Source organism: Oncorhynchus gorbuscha, unplaced genomic scaffold (genome assembly GCF_021184085.1).
Source record: "Oncorhynchus gorbuscha isolate QuinsamMale2020 ecotype Even-year unplaced genomic scaffold, OgorEven_v1.0 Un_scaffold_655, whole genome shotgun sequence".
NCBI lineage: Eukaryota > Metazoa > Chordata > Actinopteri > Salmoniformes > Salmonidae > Oncorhynchus > Oncorhynchus gorbuscha.
In genome coordinates this window covers 398,261-413,423 of record NW_025745754.1, presented here as the reverse complement: position 1 = coordinate 413,423, position 15,163 = coordinate 398,261, and positions in this window count along the sequence as shown.

Below are 15,163 nucleotides of genomic sequence, written 5' to 3'. Positions count from 1 at the left end.
TGCTACATGACTTCTATAGGAACCCCTCTGGACCGATTACACCCCTGATGCATGACTTCTATAGGAACCCCTCTGGACCGATTACACCCACTGCTACATGACTTCTATAGGAACCCCTCTGGACCGATTACACCCCCTGATGCATGACTTCTATAGGAACCCCTCTGGACCGATTACACCCCGATGCATGACCTCTATAGGAACCCCTGATGCATGACCTCTATAGGAACCCCCTCTGGACCGATTACACCCCTGCTACATGACTTCTATAGGAACCCCTCTGGACCGATTACACCCCCTGCTACATGACTTCTATAGGAACTCCTCTGGACCGATTACACCCCCTGATACATGACTTCTATAGAAACCCCTCTGGACCGATTACACCCCCCTCAACCTACAGGATCAATACCTGTTAGTAAAGGTGTCGGATAGAGACGAACTGCAGGATCAATACCTGTTAGTAAAGGTGTTGGATACGACCTGCAGGAGCAAGCAGGGATTTGTAGTTTTGCATGATGTCTATTTTGATGCTAATTAGCATTTTAGAATCAGAGTAAATGAATATATCGATAAAAATTACCTTGTCTGAGAGACTTGGTTATCAGAACGCCATCCCAGGGTACACCTACACTTAAGACAGGGTACACCGAGGGTACAGGGTACACCCAGGGTACACCTACACTTAAGACAGCCCTTATTTTAAGAGTTCACAACTGCACTGGAGGGCTCTATTTTAAATATGGTACTGGAAATGTCCCTGATTATAGCTACTGACCCTGGAACTGTCCCTGTATATAGCTACTGACCCTGGAACTGTCCCTGTATATAGCTACTGACCCTGGAACTGACCCTGTATATAGCTACTGACCCTGTATATAGCTACTGACCCTGGAACTGTCCCTGTATATAGCTACTGACCCTGTATATAGCTACTGACCCTGGAACTGTCCCTGTATATAGCTACTGACCCTGGAACTGTCCCTGTATATAGCTACTGACCCTGGAACTGTCCCTGTATATAGCTACTGACCCTGGAACTGTCCCTGTATATAGCTACTGACCCTGGAACTGTCCCTGTATATAGCTACTGACCCTGGAACTGTCCCTGTATATAGATACTGAAACTGTCCCTGTATATAACTACTGACCCTGACCCTGAACTGTGACCCTGTATATAGCTACTGACCCTGGAACTGTCCCTGTATATAGCTACTGACCCTGGAACTGTCCCTGTATATAGCTACTGACCCTGGAACTGACCCTGTATATAGCTACTGACCCTGGAACTGTCCCTGTATATACTGACCCTGGAACTACTGACCCTGGAACTGTCCCTGTATATAACTACTGACCCTGTATATAGCTACTGACCCTGGAACTGTCCCTGTATATAACTACTGACCCTGTATATAGCTACTGACCCTGGAACTGTCCCTGTATATAACTACTGTCCCTGTATATAGCTACTGACCCTGGAACTGTCCCAGAAAGGAGTTGTAGTGCACATGACAAACACTTGAAATGATGGGTAGCCCTCTGAACCGGTCCCACTGGCTAACGATGACCCTGCTCTGTGATGTCCCCCCCAGGTGGTCCCAGCGGTGCCCCTGCCCCAGGACAGCAGGGACACGGATCTGCAGAGGAGCATCAAGGCAGCCATGCAGAGGATGAAGAAGGTCTCCTCCGACTCGGATGATGAAGATGAGGAGAGAGGAGAGGACAACACGCCCTCGGCTGAGTGGGACAGCTGAGAGGAGACGTATGCACGGACAGACAGACACTCGGACGCGCACAGACACATCCATAAAGCAGGCGTATTGCGTGTGTGTGTGTGTGTGTGTGTGTGTGTGTCTATACAGTGGGGAGAACAAGTATTTGATACACTGACGATTTTACAGGTTTTCCTACTTACAAAGCATGTAGATATACTTTTGTAAATTAATTACTTAAAAATCATACAATGTGATTTTCGTTTTAGATTCCGTCTCTAACAGTTGAAGTGTACCTATGATTTAAAAAGATTACAGACCTCTACATGCTTTGTAAGTAGGAAAACCTGCAAAATCAGCAGTGTATCAAATACTTGTTCTCCCCACTGTATAGACACACACACACACACATGTACAAAACATTCACTAATCAATAGGTTAACCATGTTGCCAATGGTTTTGTCGTGTGATTATGCAGGTTTACTGTAAAACTTGATCCATAGAGAAGAGATCATGTCTTAAACACCCTGAAAATGTTTAACTAAAGCACTGTGCCCAAATATCCACCACCTGTTACCACGGTTCAAGGCTACAGCCTCTTTTTCACCATGCTTAGAAACTAGCTGTTATCTGGCTAAAAAGCTCCCACCAATTCCAGATTTTCATGAATTCTTGCTTGTACGCTTGTCTAGTCTTCCGTTTGCAAACGAGCCTGAGGACTTGACATTGAAGTATTGAGAGAGAGAGAGAGAGAGAGAGAGAGAGAGAGAGAGAAAGAAAATATATATAGATTCTGTGTGTATGGTTGCAGGCCCCTGCAGTGTGTTCAACTAGAACAGGTGGTAGACCTTACATTTACATTTACATTTAAGTCATTTAGCAGACGCTCTTATCCAGAGCGACTTACAAATTGGTGCATTCACCTTATGACATCCAGTGGAACAGTCACTTTACAATAGTGCATCTAAATCTTAAAGGGGGGTGAGAGGATTACTTTATCCTATCCTAGGTATTCCTTAAAGAGGTGGGGTTTCAGGTGTCTCCGGAAGGTGGTGATTGACTCCGCTGTCCTGGCGTCGTGAGGGAGTTTGTTCCACCATTGGGGAGCCAGAGCAGCGAACAGTTTTGACTGGGCTGAGCGGGAACCTTACCTTACTGTGTGTATGGTTGCAGGCCCCTGCAGTGTGTTCAACTAGAACAGGTGGTAGACCTTACCGTGTAATGGCCCCTGCAGTGTGTTCAACTAGAACAGGTGGTAGACCAGTTTTGACTGAGCTGAGCGGGAACCTTACCGTGTAATGGTAGAACAGGTGGTAGACCTTACCGTGTAATGCGGTTCAGGTCCTCATCATATTACACTACATCTCCCTTAATGTTTTGTTTGTCTAGTGCCAGTTGGAACTGGTGTCCCCCCTTCATAGCATAACTGAAGAACCATTGAAGGTGAAATCGTTTATCGTTTTGTTGTTTCTGCTTCAGGATTTTATCTACGGATGAAAATGAGCTCGTTTTGCCAACTCCGGCACATTTACTTTGATGAGGAAAACTGAAATGTTGATGACTGTGCACTCTGTGTCCTACAACGCCATGTTAATCGCCGTGACGATAAAATACCCCTTTAAGTATGACCTCTGCCCTTCATGAACAGAATAGAGCTTTACCCAGTTTCCCACCATGAACTAAAACAGTAGGATGAAGTTGACCCCGTAGGCACAACAGTCCTAGGATCAGCCACCTCTCCCCCCAATCCCAACCTTTAACCATTAGGGGGAATCATCTAAAACTGGCCTTGGGTCAGTGTCTAGGGGGCCAACTTCACCCTAGTATTTCTAATGATGCTACGTTATTACATTGCACTTGATTTGACCGGGTTGTCACGGAGACGCAAAAGGCCGTGTTCCAGACTGCCCTGCGAAAGCAAGCAAGAGTCTTTTAGACAAATGAATCAAATCAAATGTATTTATATAGCCCTTCGTACATCAGCTGATATCTCAAAGTGCTGTACAGAAACCCAGCCTAAAACCCCAAACAGCAAGCAGTGCAGATGTAGAAGCACGGTGGCTAGGAAAAACTCCCTAGAAAGGCCAAAACCTAAGAAGAAACCTAGAGAGGAACCAGGCTATGAGGAATGCAGGTGTAGAAGAAGCACGGTGGCTGGGAAAACTCCCTAGAAAGGCCAAAACCTAAGAAGAAACCTAGAGAGGAACCAGGCTATGAGGAATGCAGGTGTAGAAGAAGCACGGTGGCTGGGAAAAACTCCCTAGAAAGGCCAAAACCTAAGAAGAAACCTAGAGAGGAACCAGGCTATGAGGAATGCAGGTGTAGAAGAAGCACGGTGGCTAGGAACAACTCCCTAGAAAGGCCAAAACCTAAGAAGAAACCTAGAGAAGAACCAGGCTATGAGGAATGCAGGTGTAGAAGAAGCACGGTGGCTGGGAAAAACTCCCTAGAAAGGCCAAAACCTAAGAAGAAACCTAGAGAGGAACCAGGCTATGAGGAATGCAGGTGTAGAAGAAGCACGGTGGCTGGGAAAAACTCCCTAGAAAGGCCAAAACCTAAGAAGAAACCTAGAGAGGAACCAGGCTATGAGGAATGCAGGTGTAGAAGAAGCACGGTGGCTGGGAAAACTCCCTAGAAAGGCCAAAACCTAAGAAGAAACCTGCGAGAAGAACCAGGCTATGAGGAATGCAGGTGTAGAAGAAGCGCCAGTGCACTGGGAAAACTCCCTAGAAAGGCCAAAACCTAAGAAGAAACCTAGAGAAGAACCAGGCTATGAGGAATGCAGGTGTAGAAGCACGGTGGCTGGGAAAAACTCCCTAGAAAGGCCAAAACCTAAGAAGAAACCTAGAGAGGAACCAGGCTATTTGAATGCAGGTGTAGAAGAAGCACGGTGGCTGGGAAAACTCCCTAGAAAGGCCAAAACCTAAGAAGAAACCTAGAGAGGAACCAGGCTATGAGGAATGCAGGTGTAGAAGCACGGTGGCTGGGAAAAACTCCCTAGAAAGGCCAAAACCTAAGAAGAAACCTAGAGAAGAACCAGGCTATGAGGAATGCAGGTGTAGAAGAAGCACGGTGGCTGGGAAAAACTCCCTAGAAAGGAGTGATTGAATATGTAAGATTTGGTGCGTGACTGCGATGTAGGTGGCCTGGAACATGGCCAGATGTGTGAACCAGCGCCAGTGCACTGATTTAAATATTTCATCGTAAACTGTCAAACCCAGTTTCCATTCGACTGTGTTAAGTGTTATTTTTTTAAGAGAGAACGTTGTGTCATTAATGCTCAAGTGCCTTGGGGACTGTAAGTTATTACGAGCTGTCATTCACCAATAAACTGTTGTTGAATAACGTTTCTGTAAGTACACTTTTACAACTGTTCTGTCCAGGAGAGATTCTCTTTATAAACGGGGGAAACCACACTAATAATTGATCATTCCAGTTTTCACATGTCATTACTGTGATATGGAGGGGGGGTTAGGACATAGACAAACACACTATCCAGGATACACATGTCATTACTGTGATATGGAGGGGGGTTAGGACATGACAAACACACTATCCAGGATACACATGTCATTACTGTGATATGGAGGGAGGGGGTTAGGACATAGACAAACACACTATCCAGGATACACATGTCATTACTGTGATATGGAGGGGGGGTTAGGACATAGACAAACACACTATCTAGGATAGGGGAGGGGGGTTAGGACATAGACAAACACACTATCTAGTGATATGGGAGGGGGTTAGGACATAGACAAACACACTATCTAGGATAGGGGAGGGGGTTAGGACATAGACAAACACACTATCTAGGATAGGGGAGGGGGGAGGGGGGTTAGGACATGACAAACACACTATCTAGGATAGGGGAGGGGGTTAGGACATAGACAAACACACTATCTAGGATAGGGGGGGGGGTTAGGACATAGACAAACACACTATCTAGGATAGGGGGGGGTTAGGACATAGACAAACACACTATCTAGGATACACATGTCATTACTGTGATATGGGGGTGGGGGGTTAGGACATAGACAAACACACTATCTAGGATAGGGGGGTTAGGACATAGACAAACACACTATCCAGGATACACATGTCATTACTGTGATATGGAGGGGGTTAGGACATAGACAAACACACTATCTAGGATACACATGTCATTACTGTGATATGGAGGGGGGGGGGGTTAGGACATAGACAAACACACTATCCAGGATACACATGTCATTACTGTGATATGGAGGGGGGGGGTTAGTGTTACAGGATACACTCCATCCTCCAGGGGGCAGCAGCAACGTTGTCCGGATGCTGAGCCTGGTTGATAAGGAGACCGGTGCTGACAATTAGGTTGATCGTCAGTTCTGGAGAGAGAGAGGAGGCCAGAAGCCTCTGATCTGGGCTTTGTTAGTAAGGCCTAGGTTCAATCAGATCACGTGTTAACTGGGAGTGTTGGAGCCGTCAAATCGGTGAGCAAGCTGCTCTTGATCATTGTCACGAAGCCACACCCACGTTAAAATATCAGAGTGAGAAAAGTCATATAGAAATGAAAAGGTGAAAAGGTTATATAGAAATGTCATTAAACAGGTGTAGATTACATCTCATGTTCCAATTTGTAAACAAGACTGCATGGGATTTCTGCACATGTGACACCGTGCAGCCAATGGCTACGTCCGCTTTAGGTATAATGGCAGGAGCCACTAGTGGATTTGACAGCTCTAACACAGTTCCCCCTGAGACACCGACAAAAACAACCGCTGTGTGGATTTTTCCTAAAGCGGATCTGATTGAATAAAGACCTTAACCTCTTTAGTTGGGCCTTTTGGTTTTTATGTATATATTGGTCACCATTTTGAACTAATCTCTCCCGGACCAAGGTGAGGTAAGGTTGCTGTCTCCCGGACCAAGGTGAAGTGAGGTTGCTGTCTCCTGGACCAAGGTGAGGTAAGGTTGCTGTCTCCCTGGACCGAGGAGAGGTGAGGTTGCTGTCTCCCGGACCGAGGAGAGGTGAGGTTGTTGTCTCCCTGGACCGAGGCGGAGATCTTTGTGGGCTATACTTGGCCTTGTCTCAGGATGGTAATTTGGTGGTTGAAGATATCCCTCTAGTGGTATGGGGGCTGTGTTTTGGCAACAGTTTGGCCCTGTCCGGGGGTGTCATCGAATGGGGCCATAGTGTCTCCTGACCCCTCCCGTCTCAGCCTCCAGCATTTATGCTGCAGTAGTTTGTGTGTCGGGGGGCTAGGGTCAGTTTGTTATATCTGGAGTACTTCTGTCCTATCCGGTGACCTGTGTAAATTTAAGTATGCTCTCTCTAATTTTCTCTTTCTTTCTCTCTCTCGGAGGACCTGAGCCCTATGACCATGCCTCAGGACTACCGGGCATGATGACTCCTTGCTGTCCCCAGTCCACCTGGCCGTGCTGCTGCTCCAGTTTCAACTGTTCTGCCTGTGATTATTATTATTTGACCATGCTGGTCATTTATGAAGATTTGAACATCTTGGCCATGTTCTGTTATAATCTCCACCTGGCACAGCCAGAAGAGGCCTGGCCACCCCACATAGCCTGGTTCCTCTCTAGGTTTCTTCCTAGGTTTTGGCCTTTCTCGGGAGTTCTTCCTAGCCACCGTGCTTCTACACCTGCATTGCTTGCTGTTTGGGGTTTTAGGCTGGGTTTCTGTACAGCACTTTGAGATATCAGCTGATGTACGAAGGGCTATATAAATACATTTGATTAGATTTGACCCCTAGACACATGTTCACTCAGGTTACAGACCATGTGACTAGGACCTCTAGACACATGTTCAATCAGGTTACAGACCATGTAACTAGGACGAGGACCCCTAGACACATGTTCAATCAGGTTACAGACCATGTTACTAGGACTAGGACCCCTAGACACATGTTCAATCAGGTTACAGACCATGTAACTAGGACTAGGACCCCTAGACACATGTTCAATCAGGTTACAGACCATGTAACTAGGACTAGGACCCCTAGACACATGTTCACTCAGGTTACAGACCATGTAACTAGGACTAGGACCCCTAGACACATGTTCACAGGTTACAGACCATGTGACTAGGACCCCTAGACACATGTTCACTCAGGTTACAGACCATGTGACTAGGACCCCTAGACACATGTTCACTCAGGTTACAGACCATGTGACTAGGACCCCTAGACACATGTTCACTCAGGTTACAGACCATGTGACTAGGACTAGGACCCCTAGACACATGTTCACTCAGGTTACAGACCATGTGACTAGGACCCCTAGACACATGTTCACTCAGGTTACAGACCATGTATTTAGGACTAGGACCCCTAGACACATGTTCACTCAGGTTACAGACCATGTAACTAGGACTAGGACCCCTAGACACATGTTCACTCAGGTTACAGACCATGTAACTAGGACTAGGACCCCTAGACACATGTTCACTCAGGTTACAGACCATGTAACTAGGACTAGGACCCCTAGACACATGTTCACTCAGGTTACAGACCATGTAACTAGGACTAGGACCACCAGACACATGTTCACTCAGGTTACAGACCATGTAAGGACTAGGACCCCTAGACACATGTTCACTCAGGTTACAGACCATGTAACTAGGACTAGGACCCCTAGACACATGTTCACTCAGGTTACAGACCATGTGACTAGGACTAGGACCCCTAGACACATGTTCACTCAGGTTACAGACCATGTAACTAGGACTAGGACCCCTAGACACATGTTCACTCAGGTTACAGACCATGTGACTAGGACTAGGACCCCTAGACACATGTTCACTCAGGTTACAGACCATGTAACTAGGACTAGGACCCCTAGACACATGTTCACTCAGGTTACAGACCATGTGGACTAGGACCCCTAGACACATGTTCACTCAGGTTACAGACCATGTGACTAGGACTAGGACCCCTAGACACATGTTCACTCAGGTTACAGACCATGTGACTAGGACTAGGACCCCTAGACACATGTTCACTCAGGTTACAGACCATGTGACTAGGACCCCTAGACACATGTTCACTCAGGTTACAGACCATGTGACTAGGACTAGGACCCTAGACACATGTTCACTCAGGTTACAGACCATGTGACTAGGACCCCTAGACACATGTTAAATCAGGTTACACACCATGTGACTAGGACCCCTAGACACATGTTCACTCAGGTTACAGACCATGTGACTAGGACCCCTAGACACATGTTCACTCAGGTTACAGACCATGTGACTAGGACTAGGACCACCAGACACATGTTCACTCAGGTTACAGACCATGTGACTAGGACCCCTAGACACATGTTCACTCAGGTTACAGACCATGTGACTAGGACTAGGACCCTAGACACATGTTCACTCAGGTTACAGACCATGTGACTAGGACCCCTAGACACATGTTCACTCAGGTTACAGACCATGTGACTAGGACTAGGACCCCTAGACACATGTTCACTCAGGTTACAGACCATGTGACTAGGACCCCTAGACACATGTTCACTCAGGTTACAGACCATGTGACTAGGACTAGGACCCCTAGACACATGTTCACTCAGGTTACAGACCATGTGACTAGGACTAGGACCCCTAGACACATGTTCACTCAGGTTACAGACCATGTGACTAGGACCTCTAGACACATGTTCAATCAGGTTACAGACCATGTAACTAGGACTAGGACCCCTAGACACATGTTCAATCAGGTTACAGACCATGTTACTAGGACTAGGACCCCTAGACACATGTTCAATCAGGTTACAGACCATGTAACTAGGACTAGGACCCCTAGACACATGTTCAATCAGGTTACAGACCATGTAACTAGGACTAGGACCCCTAGACACATGTTCACTCAGGTTACAGACCATGTGACTAGGACTAGGACCCCTAGACACATGTTCACTCAGGTTACAGACCATGTAACTAGGACTAGGACCCCTAGACACATGTTCACTCAGGTTACAGACCATGTGACTAGGACTAGGACCCCTAGACACATGTTCACAGGTTACAGACCATGTGACTAGGACCCCTAGACACATGTTCACTCAGGTTACAGACCATGTGACTAGGACTAGGACCCCTAGACACATGTTCACTCAGGTTACAGACCATGTGACTAGGACCCCTAGACACATGTTCACTCAGGTTACAGACCATGTGACTAGGACTAGGACCCCTAGACACATGTTCACTCAGGTTACAGACCATGTGACTAGGACCCCTAGACACATGTTCGCTCAGGTTACAGACCATGTAACTAGGACTAGGACCCCTAGACACATGTTCACTCAGGTTACAGACCATGTAACTAGGACTAGGAGTCCAAGACACATGTTCACTCAGGTTACAGACCATGTGACTAGGACCCCTAGACACATGTTCACTCAGGTTACAGACCATGTAACTAGGACTAGGACCCCTAGACACATGTTCACTCAGGTTACAGACCATGTGACTAGGACCCCTAGACACATGTTCACTCAGGTTACAGACCACGTAACTAGGACCCCTAGACACATGTTCACTCAGGTTACAGACCATGTAACTAGGACTAGGACCCCTAGACACATGTTCACTCAGGTTACAGACCATGTGACTAGGACTAGGACCCCTAGACACATGTTCACTCAGGTTACAGACCATGTGACTAGGACTAGGACCCCTAGACACATGTTCACTCAGGTTACAGACCATGTGACTAGGACTAGGACCCCTAGACACATGTTCACTCAGGTTACAGACCATGTAACTAGGACTAGGACCCCTAGACACATGTTCACTCAGGTTACAGACCATGTGACTAGGACTAGGACCCCTAGACACATGTTCACTCAGGTTACAGACCATGTGACTAGGACTAGGACCCCTAGACACATGTTCACTCAGGTTACAGACCATGTGACTAGGACTAGGACCCCTAGACACATGTTCACTCAGGTTACAGACCATGTGACTAGGACCCCTAGACACATGTTCACTCAGGTTACAGACCATGTGACTAGGACCCCTAGACACATGTTAAATCAGGTTACACACCATGTGACTAGGACCCCTAGACACATGTTCACTCAGGTTACAGACCATGTGACTAGGACCCCTAGACACATGTTCACTCAGGTTACAGACCATGTGACTAGGACCCCTAGACACATGTTCACTCAGGTTACAGACCATGTGACTAGGACTAGGACCCCTAGACACATGTTCACTCAGGTTACAGACCATGTGACTAGGACTAGGACCCCTAGACACATGTTCACTCAGGTTACAGACCATGTGACTAGGACTAGGACCCCTAGACACATGTTCACTCAGGTTACAGACCATGTGACTAGGACTAGGACCCCTAGACACATGTTCACTCAGGTTACAGACCATGTGACTAGGACCCCTAGACACATGTTCACTCCGGTTACAGACCATGTGACTAGGACCCCTAGACACATGTTCACTCCGGTTACAGACCATGTGACTAGGAGTCCAAGACAAAGCGAGTGCCACAGTATCCGTAGGGTAATGCTGTTCAGTAACATCTTACTTACAGCAGGGCACTGCTGCTCTGTGCCTCGCTACATCCTCCTAGCTGTTAACTGTGTGTGTGTATGTACGCATGCCTCCTGGTGATATCCTGGCACCTCTGGGTGACAGAAGGGACACACACACACACACCTCGAGAGGAACTCGCCACAGGTGTTGGGCAAACCCCGACCGAGCTAGCGTCAATGAGAAATCCCGGCTGCCGCCGTAACTATGGCAACGGCAAGTCTCGACGGTAGCTAGGCCACAGTGCTGTCTCTGCAATCAAACACACACACACACACACACACACACACACACACACACACACACACACACACACACACACACACACACACACACACACACACACACACACACACACACACACACACACACACACACACACAATCATGTTTTACCAAGTCGCCCACACACCAGCCATCACACATAGATACTGTAGAAAGAGGGGGAGGAGAGAGAGACAGACCACTAAAAAGAGAGTTAGCTGCTAGTGTAGGTTATGTGTGAAAGCCATGGCATGAATAGGAGAGGTCGGGTCAATCAGAGTGTAATTAGTAACAATGGGCATGGGCGAGGAAAACACTAGTCTACATTATATCTACTTATAGTGTCAGTAAGTGGGATGTAAACATTACTGTATTCAGGCTAACCCACCACTACCACCACTACTACTATCACCACCACTACTATCACCACCACCACTATCACCACCACCACTACTATCACCACCACCACCACTACTATCACCACCACCACCACTACTATCACCACCACTACTACTATCACCATCACTACTACTATCACCACCACTACTACTATCACCACCACTACTATCACCACCACTACTACTACTATCACCACCACTACTACTACTATCACCACCACTACTACTATCACCACCACCACTACTATCACCACCACTACTATCACCACCACTACTACTACTATCACCACCACTACTACTATCACCACTACTACTACTATCACCACCACCACCACTACTATCACCACCACCACCACTACTATCACCACCACTACTACTATCACCACCACTACTACTATCACCACCACTACTACTATCACCACCACTACTATCACCACCACTACTACTACTATCACCACCACTACTACTATCACCACCACCACTACTATCACCACCACCACTACTATCACCACCACTACAACTACTATCACCACTACTACTACTATCACCACCACCACTACTATCACCACCACTACTACCACCACCACTACTACTATCACCACCACTACTACTATCACCACCACTACCACTATCACCACTACTACTACTATCACCACCACTACTACTATCACCACTACCACTACTATCACCACCACTACTACTATCACCACCACTACTACTATCACCACCACTACTACTATCACCACACCACTACTACTATCACCACCACCACTACTATCACCACCACTACTACTATCACCACCACTACTACTATCACCACCACCACTACTATCACCACCACTACTACTACTATCACCACTTCCACTACTACTACTATCACCACTTCCACTACTATCACCACCACCACTACTATCACCACCACTACTACTACTATCACCACCACCACTACTATCACCACCACTACTACTATCACCACCACCACTACTATCACCACCACTACTACTATCACCACCACTACTACTATCACCACCACCACTACTATCACCACCACTACTACTACTATCACCACCACTACTACTACTCACCACCACCACTACTATCACCACCACCACTACTATCACCACCACTACTACTACTATCACCACCACTACTACTATCACCACCACTACTACTATCACCACCACTACTACTATCACCACCACCACTACTATCACCACCACTACTACTATCACCACCACTACTACTATCACCACCACCACTACTATCACCACCACTACTACTACTATCACCACTTCCACTACTACTACTATCACCACTTCCACTACTATCACCACCACCACTATCACCACCACCACTACTATCACCACCACTACTACTACTATCACCACCCACTACTACTACTATCACCACTTCCACTACTATCACCACCACCACTACAATCACCACCTGCACTACTACTACTATCACCACCACCACTACTACTCATCACCACTTCCACTACTATCACCACCACCACTACTATCACCACCACTACTACCACCACCACTACTACTATCACCACCACCACTACTATCACCACCACTACTACTATCACCACCACCACTACTACTATCACCACTACAACTACTATCACCACTACAACTACTATCACCACCACCACTACTACTACTATCACCACCACCACTACTACTACTATCACCACCACTACTACTACTATCACCACCACTACTACTACTACTATCACCACCACTGCTACTATCACCACTACAACTACTATCACCACTTCCACTACTATCACCACCACTACTACTATCACCACCACCACTACTATCACCACCACTACTACTACTATCACCACTTCCACTACTACTACTATCACCACTTCCACTACTATCACCACCACCACTACTATCACCACCACTACTACTACTATCACCACCACCACTACTATCACCACCACTACTACTATCACCACACCACTACTACTATCACCACCACCACTACTATCACCACCACTACTACTATCACCACCACTACTACTATCACCACCACCACTACTATCACCACCACTACTACTACTATCACCACTTCCACTACTACTACTATCACCACTTCCACTACTATCACCACCACCACTATCACCACCACCACTACTATCACCACCACTACTACTACTATCACCACCACTACTACTACTATCACCACTTCCACTACTATCACCACCACCACTACAATCACCACCTACTATCACTACTACTACTATCACCACCACTACTACTACTATCACCACCCACTACTATCACCACCACCACTACTATCACCACCACTACTACCACCACCACTACTACTATCACCACCACCACTACTATCACCACCACTACTACTATCACCACCACCACTACTACAACTACTATCACCACTACAACTACTATCACCACCACCACTACTACTACTATCACCACCACTACTACTACTATCACCACCACTACTACTACTATCACCACCACTACTACTACTACTATCACCACCACTGCTACTATCACCACTACAACTACTATCACCACTTCCACTACTATCACCACCACTACTACTATCACCACCACTACTACTATCACCACCACCATCACCACCACCACTACTATCACCACCACTACTACTATCACCACCACTACTACTACTATCACCACTTCCACTACTATCACCACCACTACTACTATCACCACACCACTACTACTATCACCACCACCACTACTATCACCACCACTACTACTATCACCACCACTACTACTACTATCACCACCACTACTACTACTATCACCACCACCACTACTACTACTATCACTACTACTACTATCACCACCACTACTACTACTATCACCACCACTACTACTATCACCACCACTACTACTATCACCACCACTACTACTATCACCACCACCACTACTACTACTATCACCACCACCACTACAACTACTATCACCACTTCCACTACTATCACCACCACTACTACTATCACCACCACTACTACTATCACCATCACCATCACCACCACCACTACTATCACCACCACTACTACTATCACCACCACTACTACTACTATCACCACTTCCACTACTATCACCACCACTACTACTATCACCACACCACTACTACTATCACCACCACTACTACTATCACCACCACTACTACTACTATCACCACTACCACTACTATCACCACCACTACTACTAT